At 41.7% G+C, this 16,568-nt stretch overlaps 1 protein-coding gene across 1 annotated transcript in view; it reads left to right on the forward strand.

Annotated features, from left to right (window-relative positions):
- LOC143497285 (uncharacterized) overlaps window positions 1–16,568 on the forward strand; it is a 377,240-nt gene that overhangs the window by 165,839 nt on the left and 194,833 nt on the right. The gene's annotated exons all lie outside the window — the stretch shown is intronic.

The following is a 16,568-nucleotide window of genomic DNA, read 5'->3' on the forward strand; positions in this document are numbered from 1 at the left end:
AATGTATATCAGTTTGACAGGACCAGGAAGCGAAGGCCTCTCTCCCACTCTTAGTAAGGAAACATCTGTATGTTTAACGTATGTGATCTACGTGCAACTCCTATGTATGGAACCACTATTAAGTCTGTGAAAATCATAATTGGCAAAAGTCATTGTAAGATTTAGGGAAAAAACAAGATGAGCTCAGCGGATTGTGAATGTCTTAGACAATCAGCCTTTGTCTAACAGGCTAGGTTAGGGAAAGTCCAAAAGAAACGGGGGGGCTTATACCCAGGCCACACTATATAGAACAGGAGGAAAATGTGTCGGGCAGAGACCTGCGCACAGAGCCATAGGGTAGAGTAGATAGGCTTGTGTGTGTTCTCTCCAGAGCGCTCTGTATTTTTGTATACATTTAATAAAAGGATAAAGACAAGACTGGTAATGTTTTCTCTTGCAATCAACGAGCATGCTGTGCTAGGTGAAAGAGGATCAAAGCACGACAATTGGTGACGCCCGACGTGATTGCAGGATATTTTGGAACTTTTTTTCTCATCTAATGACTGTCAGTTCGTCCGTGCCGGCACAAGAACATTGGTAAGGCAGAGCCAGTTAAACACTAAATCTGCAAAATTGAATTGTAACCAAATTGTGGTGAACTGACAGTACTTGGATGAGTCTAAATTAAATCCAGTCTTTTGTCTAAAAAGGTAAAAGTATATGGTTAAAAAGTTGTAACCAAGGAATAGGGTTTCAGTCCCTAAGGTAAAAAGGGTTTGAGTCCCTACCGGCTTAAGTTGCTTTATTTCCGTGGTTTGGCGAACCGAACCTTTCGTTTGACGAGACGATTGGCATACGCAGGGGTTTGAGTCCCCGCGAGCTAGGTTTTGAGTTGACCTTTGGACCGGAGGAATCCATAAATAGGCTTAATTTGGACAAAGCAAAAAGCCGGACAAATAACCTGAATTGATTGAGGGTGGTAAAACCTCGCGGTGTCAGAACAGAACTCTTATTCTATATTTAAAACTTCAGGTGAGTATCTGTTTTTTATCAACATGTGAGGAAATGCAGAAGTCATACAAACAGTTTGACGTAGAATTAAATACTTTAGAGGAACAGATGAATATGACCAGTAATGTGATTTATACTATTGAAGAAAATCATAAGAAGTGGCTGGCTGGTATGCGACATTAAAAAGTTTGGGTGACCAAGATAGGACCGTGCACTGTACACCCAGGTTTGGTTTTAATTAATTATTTTAGTAATCATTAATTATTATTTCATGTTTTATAAAAATAAAAAATAAAAAAAATATTGCCATTACTAAATAGAACTAGTTGTTATCAATATTGAGCTGAAATAGGCATTGCAATGATCATGTAGTAAGTAAAAGATAACTGAATATGTTAAGTTTATGATTGGTAGGGGTGGGGCCTGTTTGAATCGGACCACTGCACAGTGCGCATGAAGAGTTGTTCTGGTTGTGCATATTGATTGAAGAACCTTTCGTTATCACCCCGCTGCAGCCCAAATGTATGAGTTTTGAAATGAGTGTTTCTTCAAATGAGTGTTTGCAATGTTGTCAGCTTTTAGTGTATGTAACTTATTTAGTTAACACAAATATATTCTTATCGGTTCATATAGCACTAGAGCAGGTGTCTGGCATTCATGATCATAGTTTAAGTATAACCGTAGCGTTGAAATATGTGTTCTGACGGTTCGGAGATTATGGCTAATTTCAACTATTAGTGTTGTATATTTTGATATTGAGGCGTCGGTCCAATGGGGGACAGCGCTGCTTCCCATGAGTCCTTGCGACTCCGGTATCGTTCTCTGTTAATGTGATGTCTATGCATCTAAGTTGATTGATTTGTGTACTTGATTATGTGCGTTGGTTTAAGTTTCCCTTCATCAGTTTATGTAGTTGTACTGTGTGAATTATTTCATGCCATGTTTGTGTAGTGTTGTCGTGTTATTGCCCTTCCCTCATGTTTCGTGTATAAATTAAGTCTATTTTATTCATATATTGCAGTAGCGAACCGTGACCTTTAAACCTGGGCCCGCAACCCCCCCCCCCCCCCCCCGAATTTTTTTTTTCCTTTCTTAATAAACTGCAATAAAGAAAAACTGAGACGACAGTACAGCTTTAAAAACGCAATAAACAATAATATCTGTACTAGATAACGTCTTAAGCAAAATAAGTTTCCAAACAAAATAAGGTTCACAGCTCCGTGGTTCTCGGAAGCGGAATATGTAAACAACGCGCACGAGGACGTCAAAGGGATGAATCAAAACTAGCTAGTGGTGGTGCTAACGACAGCTAGCGTCGCCACAGCGGGCGGAAATTATCATACAGTTAAGCCCGCCCATTAAGAGAGAAGATATGATTGGTCAATTTTGCTGTCATTTGAAACTGGTATTGCGTTGAATTATAACTGCCAGTCCCTCTGTAAACGAACAGCGGGCATCACAGTCCTGATAGGGGGAGACACAGGCTCACAGGCTTCCACTTAACCCCTCACCTTCCAACACAGATTGAATAGACACGGGTAAATATTTTATTTGCTTATATTTTTGTAATTGTTTAGATGTCGAATGTCAAACTGTAAGTAGATAAAATAAAATTGGATAATTATATATATAATGCTTTAACCCTCTATGGCATGAATTTTTATTTTAGGAGGAAAAAAATTTTTCATTCTAGTATTTGCTAGATTAGGGGTCCCTTATAATATATAAATAATAAAATTTGCCCCCCCCACCCTCCTGCCCCCAGATTTCGGTTTGTTGCCTCAGGGCAACAAGACGCTATGAGGGTACTAAAACGCCAAGGTTTTCTGTAATTTTCATATAAGTGTAATGAGGTACAAATAAGTATTAATCACATTAGAAGTTTTATTTCACAAATTCCACAAATGGTTTATCAATCTGTGGGTTAGAAATTAGCTGCAATGTGTGTTTGTGTTTCTGAATGTTTGTTCCTGTGGGGTACAGATTGAATCAATCTGTTTCCCTTTTTTTGGAAAGCACAAAGCACTGCTGTACCCAATAACTACTCCAGTTCTTTAGTAGTGAGGTTAAGGGTTTGTTGGTATCACACTGAATGGCATATACAGGGGTTGGACAATTCAACTGAAACACCTTTCATTTTAGTGTGGAAGGTTTCATGGCTAAATTGGACCAGCCTGGTGGTCAACCTTCATTAATTGCACATTGCACCAGTAAGAGCAGTGAAGGTTCAATTAGCAGGGTAAGAGCACAGTTTTGCTCAAAATATTGCAATGCATGGGCATCCAGTGGTTCAAACATTGTATCCTGAAGACGGTGCCATGTATCAGGATGACAATGCACCAATACACACAGCAAGACTGGTGAAAGATTGGTTTGATGAACATGAAAGTGAAGTTGAACATCTCCCATGGCCTGCACATTCACCAGATCTAAATATTGCTTGAGCCACTTTGGGGTGTTTTGGAGGAAAGAGTCAGGAAACCTTTTCCTCCACCAGCATCATGTAGTTACCTGGCCACTAGAAGAATGGATTAAAGTCCCTTTGACCACTGTACAGGACGTGTATATGTAATTCCTAAGACGAATTGGCGCTGTATTGGCTGCAAAAGGAAGCCCTACACCATATAATAGATTATTATGGTCTAAAACCAGGTGTTTCAGTTTCATTGTCCAACCCCTGTAAATTTGACTGCTCTATAATAACTTCCAGAATGCCTTCAGAAAAAATATCTGGAAGTGTTGATATAGGGACACAATATTGTCTGATTTTGGAAGGCTGGCCTGCAAATTAGTGATGTTGGGACTGTGGTGTGTTCTCCACCAAGGTATGTGTGAAACACCTTCCTCTGATACATCATTATCATTTTCATCTTCATCTGTTTTCAAAAGAAACCATAAAGCATAAAAATACAATAGGTCATATACAACTGTCATAGCCCGCTGATGCGCGCGCACACACACACACACACACACACACACACACACACACACACACACACACACACACACACATTCATACACATTCATACACACACACACACACACATTACATACAGTATGTTCAGTATGACTGGACCATCATCATCCAAATTTTCCCCGTCACTGTCCTCAATCTCACTGTCCTCACTGTCCTAAGGTTTGACCCTAACTGATGGATCATGTTCCTTACACCCATAACATGTTCTTGCATCCTTTTTCTGTGAGTAATAGTTGATAGGACAGCAAAAACAATGTTATGTAAATAACTGTGAGTCCCTGCACATCTCCATCCATGAACATGTCATTGTACAAACTAAAGTGGTCTAACTGCGCAATGTTGCCCTGAGGCAACGAATGAAAAACCTAAATTTTAGAATATAGATAAAGAGAAAAAGTGTCTTTACTCAATCAAATATGCTTTTTCACATATTCATGCACATCACAGATATTTTTTAATACAAATTTAAAACATTTAAACATGTGAAAAAGTGATATTGATCTTACCTTTTGCTAGCAGTGTGTCCAAGCATGCTATGCTCCAAAAAAGGAGTGCTCCACCCCCAGGTGAAAGACACACCCACACCCAGACCAATTTTTATTGGTGCCAGACTTATCAGCTGATTTAAAATGGGATGTTTTACCAAAAAAAATTTAAAGAGGCAGTGTGGGGGGAGAAATAGTGGTTTGTTGCCTGAGGGCTACACCATGCCATAGAGGGTTAAGAATATTTTAGGCCCTCTGAGAGGGCGTAGAGGGCCCTGACGGTTCCCCACTGATATATTGTCATTGTTTGAGTGTCGTCTACGTTTCAGGCCTTCCCCTAGTCTGACTATACCTTTGAGGTTCACATATTGTGTTTGGTTAAGTGTTTTCATTCGTTGGTCTGGCGTTCGTATGAGTTCTTTTCGTCTTCGTTGTAGTTTGCTTTGGTCTCAGACTACACCTTAGGGATCATAAATCAAGTCTGGTTGTCAATTAGTGCGTGTGTCGTTTATTGTGTTGATTAGTTGGGTTTGCTATGCTGATGGTCTTTTATATTTTAATTGGTTGTTGGGTTTGTCCTGTTATTGTTAGTGGTTTCTTTGTATCCCATCTATATATTGGCTGAGTCATCTGTTCAATTTCTTCCTTCGTTGTTAAACAAATATGTAGTATATTGGATATAGAGGCAGCACAAACACTTCACGGAAGGGAAGGCAGCTCGAAGGCTTATTTATTCTATTCCAGCACACGTACACGGGATTTCTACCGTACACGGGATTTCTACCAACCTGCAGGTTTCTAACTCTCTTATACATGTACGTGTATAAGGCGCTATACTGCCACCCTATGGTGAACAACTTAAACAACGAGGCTACTTATAACAGTTTACAACATCCCCCCCCCCTCTGAATTAAACTTATTTCTGCATTTACCATATTCACTATCACCCCAATAACCAACACATGTTAATAAGTTTTAAAGTCCACAAACCAGTGCTATAACGGTGCACTAATCTAGAGACATCCGGGTAGACTACCATCAGTCTCAATGAGTTCCAGGGCTCATTCTTACCCTGTGGCTGGGGAACTCACCACTACTCTAACAAATTCCTTCAGATAATCAGGTGCTTTTCGATCTCGCTCGGACCTCCGAAGTAATGTCTGCTGATGACTTATGGGCGAGACTTGGGAAGCAGGCGCATCTGCTGCCTCTGGCACATGTAGTTTCCCACTTGCCACTGTATTCTCCAGTTCACAGTTTTGACCCGATGCGGCTGCAGTTGCTCGTGTAGAAATCGTCTCAGGTAAGTTGTCTGCTGAAGAGTAGGAAGCAGTCCTGCTTCTCACTTGGTCAATGTGCCTCCTCACAATCTTGCCATTGCCTAGTGCTACTCTACATGAGACTGGACCAGTTCGCTGCTCCACTAATCCTGGAATCCAAGTTGGCCCCGATCCAAAGTTTTGAGTGTAAACAGGATCTCCCTCCTCAAGGCTTCGACTCTTGGCATGCAAGTCATGGTAGAGCTTTTGCCTTAACTGTTGCTGTACCATTCTACCCTTGAGGTTTGGATGGATTAGGTCTAAGGTGGATCGCAATCTCCTTCCTTGCAGCAGCTCTGCTGGTGACTTCCCTGTAGTACTCTGAGGTGTTATGCGGTAACTGAAGAGGGCTCGAGATACTCTGGTTTCAATGCTGCCACTTGTAGTCTTCTTTAACAAGGTCTTAAATGTTTGCACAGCCCTTTCTGCCAATCCATTGGATGACGCATGGTAAGGAGCTGTCGTGACATGGTTAATGCCGTTTTGTCTAATAAACTCTGCAAAGTCCCTACTGGTGAAGCATGTTCCATTATCCGTTACCAGCATCTCTGGGATACCATGCTGACTGAAACTTTTCCTCAAGCATTCTACAGTGACCACGGAAGTAGAGCTGTTAAGTGGATATGCATCCATCCACTTAGAATGAGCATCTATCAAGATCAGAAACATCTTTCCCATGAATGGTCCCGCGTAGTCTGCATGTACTCTCCTCCATGGCTGCTCTGGCCACTCCCAGGGATGAAGGGGTGCTACCGCTGGGCGAGCTCTGTTTTCTTGACACACTGTACATGTTCTGACCAATGCTTCAATATCTTCGTCTAGTTTTGGCCACCAGATGTAGCTGCGTGCCAGAGCTTTCATCCGAGTTATGCCAGGGTGTGACTGGTGTAACTGTTTCAGCACTCCCTCCCTACCTGCAGGTGGGACTATAACTCTGGACCCCCACAACACACATCCCTCACTAGCACTGAGTTCTTCCTGTCTGTGTACATAGGGCACCAAGCTAGGATTACTGACCTTTGATGGCCAACCCCTTAGTACATACTCCCGTACCAAAGCTAATACCTTGTCTCTGTCTGTCCACTTCTGCACTTGTCTCGCTGTCACCAATGGTGCATCCATGTGATCCAACAACAGTACTCGCTCAACATCTGTTGAGGGTTCCTCTGTCACCTTTACTGGCAATCGGCTAAGGGCATCTGCGTTACTGTGATCCTTGCCCGCTTTATACACAATAGTGTATTCATACGCTCGCAAGGTAACTGCCCAACGTTGGATCCTAGGTGAAGCCATCTGTGGAACTCCTTTCAGCTCATTAAACAAGGTGAGGAGTGGCTTGTGGTCTGTGATTATTGTGAAGGTTCGCCCATACAAATAGCTGTGAAACTTGTTCACCCCAAATATCACTGCTAAACCCTCTTTGTCCAGCTGTGAGTAATTTTTTTCTGCTGGATTAAGTGTCCTAGATGCAAATCCAATCGGTCGTTCTGAACCATCCGACATGCGGTGCGATAGAACAGCACCCACTCCATACGGGGATGCATCACACGCCAACAGCAACTCTTTACTTGCATCATAATGTACCAATACTCCTGATGTCTCCATGAGAGCCTTGGCTTTCTCAAAAGCTCTTTGCTGTTCGCTTCCCCAGCTCCACCCGGTGTCTTTTCTCAACAGTTTGTGCAGGGGTGCCAAAATAGTGGACAGATTTGGCAATGGTAATCGATGGTAATAATTCAATAACCCCAGGAAAGCTTTCAATTCTGTCACATTCCTAGGTGGGGGTGCCTCTTGAATCACCTGCACCTTTTCAGATACAGGGTGTAGGCCTGTAGCATCTATCCTATGGCCTAAGAACACCACTTCTTTGCCTAGGAAACTGCATTTACTTCGTTTAAGGCGAAGGCCACTCTCCCTCAACCGTGTCAACACTTCATCTAAGTTGCTGAGATGTTCCGCCTCTGATTACACGGGGAATGCTGTTACACGGGGAATGCCTTGCAAAATGCTTTCCATGGTGCGCTGAAAGATGGCAGGACTGGAGGACACACCGAATGGTAGGCGACAATACGTAAACAGACCCTTGTGCGTATTGACAGTCACATACTTCTTAGCATCATCATCCAATACCACTTGCTGGTATGCGTGACTCATGTCCAACTTTGTGAATTTTTCTCCCCCTGCCAAGTTAGCAAACAGATCTTCGACCTTCGGTATCGGATACTGTTCCAGCTTGGAGACTCGATTCACAGTGAGTTTATAATCCCCACAAATTCTTACAGCTCCTCCAGGCTTAAGAACAGGAACTATTGGAGCAGCCCACTCTGAGAACTTAACTGGCTCTATGATTTTGTCTTCTAAGAGTCTCTGGAGTTCCTTTTCTACCAAGGTTTTCATGGCATAAGGCACTGGCCTTGGTTTGTAGAATTTAGGTAAGGCTTCCTTATCTACATGTATTTGTGCCTTGGTACCTTTAAGTTGACCCAACTCGTCCTTGAAGACTTCAGAGTGCTTTTCCAACACTACCTCCAAAGTGAGTTTCCTTTCTGGTGCTACTTGGTTTACGGACTGTACCACTATAGCCAACTGCTGCAACCAGTCTCTGCCCAACAGATTTGGTCCTGTTCCATCTACCACAATTAATGGAAGAGACTTTGCATGGTTATTGTGATACACCATCACTTCTGTCCTACCTTGCACCTCTATTCTCTGACCTGTATATGTTTTTAGCACCATTTTGCATTTCTCTAATTCTGGTATTTGTGTCTTTCGCCAGAGCTTGACATACTGATCCCTGTTCATTACAGTCACTCCACAGCCAGTGTCAATTTCAAAGGTTACCTCCACACCATTTATGTTCACTTTCTCTGTAATTGGCGCTACTTTATGTAAACTGTGCTCTTCAACACTGTAAATTGTGTGCATCTCTCCTTCAGCTGGCCCCTCCTCTTCTTCCTCTTTTAAAAGATGGGCTCTTCGCCCCTTTGTTCACTCTGCCCAGCTTAGCTTGACCACGTGGCTCCCAAGACGCCTTTTTACCACGGTCCGTGCCCACGCCATCCTTGCTGCGACATGCCCTTTTAATATGGCCTCTCTTGCCACATTTGTGACAACATTGGTTGGCGAATCTGCACTCCATTGCCGAGTGCGACCCATTGCATCGGTAGCACACTTGCTCTTTCTTATGCTCTGCCCCCACACGATGAACTGTTGCTTGCGACTTATAAGATTTCCCAGAATCATCGAGAACATGACTCTGCAAATCCTTCACATTCTGACTAGCTGACTCCATAGCCTGCGCGGTTTTCAGCGCTTTCTCGAACGTCAGATCTGGTTCAGCCAGTAATCTCCTCTGAATATGATCATCGTTGACCCCACACACTAGCCGATCTCTTAGCATTACTGGTAGGGACTCGCCATAATTACAATCTTGGGCCAGTTTCCGTAGTTCTGCCACATAATCAGCCACAGTTTCACCATCTTTGCGCATCCTGGAGTTAAACCGAAACCTCTGCACAATTTCACTTGGCTTGGGGTTAAAATGAGCTTTGAGCAAGTTAACCAACTGTTTGAACGTCTTATCTCCCGGCCTTTGAGGGCTCACTAGACTTCTCATTAAGCTATACGTAGCAGGTCCCACACAGCTTATCAAAATGGCTCTTTTTTTATCCGCGTCTTCGATATCGTTAGCTTCGAAAAAATATTCTAGCATCTCGCAATACTCCTCCCAGGACTGCAACTGGGAATCAAACGGAGTCACAGTTCCTACCGTGGCCATCATGGGATTCTTTTAAATTCACCGAACAGTCCCAGTTCCAGTTTATCCTCGTCGCCAAATATGTAGTATATTGGATATAGAGGCAGCACAAACACTTCACGGAAGGGAAGGCAGCTCGAAGGCTTATTTATTCTATTCCAGCACACGTACACGGGATTTCTACCGCCAACCTGCAGGTTTCTAACTCTCTTATACATGTACGTGTATAAGGCGCTATACTGCCACCCTATGGTGAACAACTTAAACAACGAGGCTACTTATAACAGTTTACAACAAAATAGTATAGTCTGTTCTTTGTCTGAGGTGTTCTAGTTTTCTAGTTCTAGAATTGTAAGTGGGTGTTGAAATGAGGATTGTTTTTTGTAGTTTGGTTTGTGTGTACGTTATGCCTTGGTTTTGTCCTTCCTCTGTATTTAGTAAAAGTAATCAATCTTAGTTGGACGTATTGAGAAATGCCTCGCCGCGCGTGCACCTGTCGCGTGAGGACAGTGTGCTTAGACAAGCATTCCCGCCGCTCTAAAAGTTACATTTCATTCGTGTATTTGCATCCGCCTCCTAACCGAGAATCGTTACATCTTCGGAAAATAGACCGACTGGTTAAAAGTGCGCACGTTTAACTCGCAAAATTATCAAACGCGGAAGATCTAAAAAGATTTAGATCTGAGACACATAAACGTGCAGCAAAAGGAATTTATTCAGGAATTAATGTAATAGTAGAAACTGTACTAATAGATAAAACCGACGTCGTTGAGTTTAAAAAGCGCGAGCCGCCCCTTGATACTAGATATTAATACTTAAGGCTAGAAAAAGGGAACTCGTGCCGAGGGGTAAAAAGTGTTAACTGCGTTTTAGAAGGGACTTGGATGGAGTTAGTTATATATAGCACACACACAGGGGTAAGTGAAGAGAGTGAAGGTAACATGTCGGAGAGAGAAACAATGCGGGGCAATGGTTTGAAGTCAGGAAGTGTCTCCCTAGTAGAGGAACTGATAGAAGCCAGAGAAGAATGACATAATGTCACAGAACAGCTTCTCTCACTCCAGCATTTTGCACTAGAGTGTTCTGAGTTGATGAGTCTGTAGGCCCGTACCAGGGCACTAGATCTAGGAAAAGTGAATCAAAATTATAGGAAGTTTTAAACATGCCATTTGTGCACAGGCCCACTGGCCTTGGAGAATATTAGTCTCTGCCATTGACTGACGTCACTGCCCTGTCTGACCGACTCTCAGTGAGGGAGGAGGCAGTTGGCTAGTTAAACTGGACAAGCTGTCAGCAGGAAAGAGCTTGGCTCTGGGAGACTTAGAGGAGGGGTAATAATAATAATAAATAAACATAATAAAAATAAATACTTGAAATCGTTTACACTGCGGGCCCTGAATATATAATTCATGAAAGTAGTTTTTTGGATATTAATCAATGTTTCCATGTTTTTCTAATTTTTGGAATGGGTCTGTGTGTTGTCAGTTCAATATGAGGAACCTGATGCCAGTTAAAGTGACTAGGGAACAATTAATAATAATAATCTATATTTGTATAGCACCTTTCATGCATACATGCAACTCTAAGTGTTTTATAGAATAAATAAATAATAATAATAAAAGAAACATTAAAAGGGAGTAAAGAGAAAAGACAAAAAGAAAATGTTTAAATTAAAGATAAAATTAAATTAAATTAAAATGTTTAAATTAAAGATAAAAAGGAATCAAACCTAATAAAATAATGTAATAAAGTGACAAATTATAAAATAATAGAAAATATTGCAATAAAGTAAATAAGATGGCAATTAGAACAGAGTTGGAGTTTCTTAATTAAAAGCAGATTTAAACAGGAAGGTTTTGAGACTCTTCTTGAAGCTGGGCAGAGATGAAATGTCTCTGAGCATGTTGTTGCACTACAACAGCCCTCAGAGCGGGGGTCCGCCCCAGAGACCTCAATATGTCCCCTAAGTGTATTATTTTATGCAGTAGTATTAACAGTTTGGGTCTAACCTAAATTTTAGAAGAAGGGGTTTTGGGAAAGGGCAGGGAAGGTCACAGTGATCCTGGCAACTTTGTTGTGGCAGGTGGGGTGGATGTTCTCTTTCTGTTCAGGAGAGTCATTGGGCGAAGGAGAGTCCCCACAAAACCGTAGGATGAAGGAGGGCCAGAGGTCAGAGGTCCAGCACCAAACCCTTCAGCAGCACCAGGGCAATGGCGGGGCCCTGATGAGAACTCGGACAGCAAAGCTACAGCAAACCCTATGTTGTCCCTCACTGGCGGTACTCAAAGACTATCATTTCTGGCTGGAGAATATCAAAGTCTGCACAGAACTGTTCAAATGACTGTACAATGTGGCCAGCAGGCCACTAAACACAGGTTCCTGAGATCAAAGACTGCACCTGTTAACCTGTGGAAGAGACATTACAAATGCACTGTTCACAGACAGCAGACACCTGATGTCCACAGACTGGCCTCCACGGTTGCTATCTACAGGGGTTTCCTGAAGCCTCACTCATGAACCGCGAGGGGCGTCCACTCCCAGTTCATTTCCTGGAAGCCGGATCACTTTGATTGAATGTCCTGCCACCCGACCCACTTCATGTTATATTGTTTTATGACACAGCAGGGGATCCAATTAATGGGAGGAATTTGAGGAACAGCTACTGGGGCCTGGGGGTGCTGCAACCCCTGCAAAGCTGAGACATGCCCAGCAGTGCTGGTATATGATGGGAGATTCAGCCACACCACACATCTCATTAGCTTCACACACGGGTCACATGGGAAAGGAGTAGGTAAGCATGATAAGGAGAGACAGTACACTGAAAAATTTTGAGTAGCCTATGGTTTACTAAAAAAAATAATAATAATAATAAAAAATAAATAAAACTTAGGAAAGTTTTTCCACGTAGAAACAGCAAGTAAAATTAACAAAGTATATATTTAAGTAATGTTTACTCATAATTTCAGTGTATTTAACTACAAAATGTTTATGGTTTACTTTGCTATTTAGACTAAAATATACAAATGTATTTGAAGACAAACTATTATAAAGAAACAAAGTATTGTATATAATTTTATGTGAGATTCTTAAGTCACCAGCCGGGAATATATTATTCTTTTAGATAGTACTTAAATGAACTTAATTATATTTACAAAGTCAAAAATAATTTTTTACAGAGTACAGGAAGGCATTGGGTAACAACTAACTTTCTGAAGAGTGAGCTAATTTAAATCTTTTAATACCTAGTTTATTAAATTTATAGTATTTCGCCACTACAGAGAAAGACAATACATTAAACTAAAACAGGCATTGGCACAGGCCGTGGACTTGGCAGTTGCTGATTAAAACGTACCATTCTTAGAAGTTTCTGAAACACAGTCCTGAATGTGATTTCAGGAAAAGGGGGTGAGGAAGTCAACTTCCTGGTAGACAGCACACAGCATGAAGCAGAAGTCGCACACACACAGTTACAGGATATCAAAAGGGGGGCGAGCTGAGAGACACAGGCAAGCAGGCTGTGTCACAGGAGCCCATCAGATGGTTTGCAGGGCAGACAAGGAGTGATCTCCTCTACCACAGGGCCCAGAGCTACTTAAACTACAGGAAAAATCTACCCCAGAGAAAAAATTAAATAAATAAATTAATTAATGAAATAAAATAAAATGGCATTGTTGAACAAAGATGGTAAGAGATAAGGAAGTCTGGGAAGGACCAAACGGGGTACAGAGTCAATTGATCAAACCAGTGTGAACTGAGGCACATGGGGTAGCACGTGGGTAAAAATAAATGAAGGAACATTTTAGTTACTGATGGCACCTATACTGACGTAATAGCAGACTGGACAGAGAAATGTGATATTTGCAATGTGCATAACAGCTGTCATGCTTTAAGACCAGGTCTAGGCAAGTTCCCTGGACCACAGGAGATAAGATATGATATGATAATTCTTTGTTAATCACTCAGTGAGGAAATTTGCATTGTTACAGCAGCAGGGAATAGTGTAAGGAAATACACATATGTAAGGTTATATACATATGCAATGGATGTAGGAGAAGACATTCAGATTGACTACATGGATATGTTAATACAAATACAGGACTAAGGTATTTGTTAGAGGTTGTGGATAAATTCTCAGGTTGGGTAGAAGCATTTCCACCAGGGCAGAGGACTAAGTCAGTCTGCAAAATGTTGATAAAATTACTGGATACTGCAAAATTGTTTACTAAATTAAGTGTGCTCAGATAATGGGATGCACTTCACTAGCTAGGAGCTAAAATTTGTGGAACAAAATTTGGGTTTGAGACACAAATATGGGTTGGTTTATCATTCTCAATCTCAGGTTAAAGTGAAAATTATAAATGGTAAGTATAAAGGTAAAGGTATGTGCACAAATGTATTTGCATGGTTGGCCAGAAGATCTTCAGTGAATTTTGTTGCAGGATTCACTCCGTTTGAGCTCATGACAGTGAGAAGTTTTCGGGGGTCCCCCAATGCGCTTGCGAAACCGGACAGGTACACTCGGGGTCGTACAAAGGTTACAATGTACTAAAAAGCAATTTGTGACGCTTATTCTGTCCAGGTACAAGGAGAGGAGTCAGAACCAACATCATGAGCAGACCTGCCCGTCACCAAATGGGTCCTGCTCAAGGTCATCAAAGGAAGTGGTCAGAGCCCAGGTGGACCAGTCCAGTCAAGGTCACTGAAGGGAACATCACACTCCATCCTACTGAAGGGCAAAGGAGAAATGTGGTACAACCTCAGCCGGCGCTGAGCATCAGAACCAGCGCGCCGAGATACGGAGCTCTCAAGCAACGGGTCAGAATAATTTACCCGAGAGCAGAGGTACATCAGGAGGACAGTCTATCCTCACCTCCAACGTGGGCAGAAGAATAGATGACGCTGGCAGAGATGGAGTAAAAGTTTTGTGATGGATTTGGATTTTTAGTCATATTTTCTAATGTTGTTTTACAGGCCTTGTGTAACATTGTTTATTTGACTATATGTTTTTGTATTTTTATTGAAAGTAGTAGCAGTGTGATAGTATTTAACAGCATGATGGGTCACCAAGATCTTACAGGGGACTGCCCCCTGTCTATGTGGGTCTATGGTGGGTCAAAGCCAATATTGTTTTAATGGAAACTGCATAATTTGAGTTTGCTTGGAGAGTTTCACATAAAGCTTCAGGAGTTGACAATCCTACTACTGGCCGGCTGGAACGGTCATTTAGCAAGTATAAAGTTCAAGGGTTAGCATTATTTTCTCAGAGAGACGCACATCCTACCAAAAAACTAGTTACTAATTGGGATGTTTCATCTGTAGTACTAGCACATCCCCAGCACAGGTCGCGTGCCGTATATCTAGTAATAGGAGTGGGCCAATCGGGCTCAGACACCTCAGGCCTTATTAAGATAAGCATAGCATGGTTTAGACCTGTCCCAACACCGGGACCAACACTTGCAGCTAATACATCAGAAATTATATAAGGCATCCGATCAGATTATACTAAATGGAACCGACAGCAGATAATTGAATTAACTACAGGGTATGCAGGAGACAATATTTGGTTACTGACTGGTTGGAAGGACAATTTGGAAAATATAAAGGTCTTATTATGTCTGTGTTAACTTCTGTGGGTATATTTTAGGCTATTATGATTACATGTGGATGTTGGTATATTCCAATGCAGAAGAAGCTTAGTGGGAAGCTTAATCAGCAGTAAGATTGAGAAGGAGGATCCACAAAGATGATTGGGTATGATGTCATTGTTGGAGTCAGAAGATGAGAAGGTAGTTTTGGATTAACTTAAAGTTTGATCTATTTAGAGATCAAAAAGGGGGAATTGTTGAGATTTACATTTTAATCCCTTCATATATTGTTTACATTACAGTATTGATCAAGCAGCTTATCATAATCCATATATAATTTGACCAGTCTTCAAGTATTAATCAAACTTCTAATATTAATCACTTTATGTTTTGCTTACAGTATAGTATTAATCAAATAGCTAATTATCAAGTGTGTCTGAGAAAAGGCCTGTATGCTCTGTCCCATATTCCAAGTGCCTGTCGTTTTCTAAAAGAACAGGATGCTTAAGAAGAAGAATAAGAATGTATATCAGTTTGACAGGACCAGGAAGCGAAGGCCTCTCTCCCACTCTTAGTAAGGAAACATCTGTATGTTTAACGTATGTGATCTACGTGCAACTCCTATGTATGGAACCACTATTAAGTCTGTGAAAATCATAATTGGCAAAAGTCATTGTAAGATTTAGGGAAAAAACAAGATGAGCTCAGCGGATTGTGAATGTCTTAGACAATCAGCCTTTGTCTAACAGGCTAGGTTAGGGAAAGTCCAAAAGAAACGGGGGGGCTTATACCCAGGCCACACTATATAGAACAGGAGGAAAATGTGTCAGGCAGAGACCTGCGCACAGAGCCATAGGGTAGAGTAGATAGGCTTGTGTGTGTTCTCTCCAGAGCGCTCTGTATTTTTGTATACATTTAATAAAAGGATAAAGACAAGACTGGTAATGTTTTCTCTTGCAATCAACGAGCATGCTGTGCTAGGTGAAAGAGGATCAAAGCACGACAGTGCAAACTCATTACATTTTGACAAAATTCTGTGGTGTGAATGCACAATATGGCGTTTCTGTGATTCGTGCAAATCTGCAATATAAAAATTTCTTTTTTGGGGGGGTGTCAATGTGCTTTGCAAGCTTAGTCGTGAGTACAAATCACTTTGTTGGAGTGTTTTACAGATGGGGTGGTCAACTAGGGAAATGACACTGACTTTGTTAGCCTCAGCACCTGTGTTTTAGTGAGTCTCTGACACTAACAAGCATGAATCATATGTGTTTGTTTGTTTTCCCAGAATGAAGACATCAATGTGAGGCGTGATTGTGTGCTGAGTTGTCTGAGCATCTACCTCAATGAAGACCTGGGCACACTGGTTAAAAATACGTGGTATGTCAGCCTACTGTCTTTTGTGCCAGATGTAATTTCGATCCAGATGTGCAGGGTATCGTGCCGTTCATGAGAATG

This window comes from Brachyhypopomus gauderio, unplaced genomic scaffold (genome assembly GCF_052324685.1).
Source record: "Brachyhypopomus gauderio isolate BG-103 unplaced genomic scaffold, BGAUD_0.2 sc105, whole genome shotgun sequence".
Taxonomy (NCBI): Eukaryota; Metazoa; Chordata; class Actinopteri; order Gymnotiformes; family Hypopomidae; genus Brachyhypopomus; species Brachyhypopomus gauderio.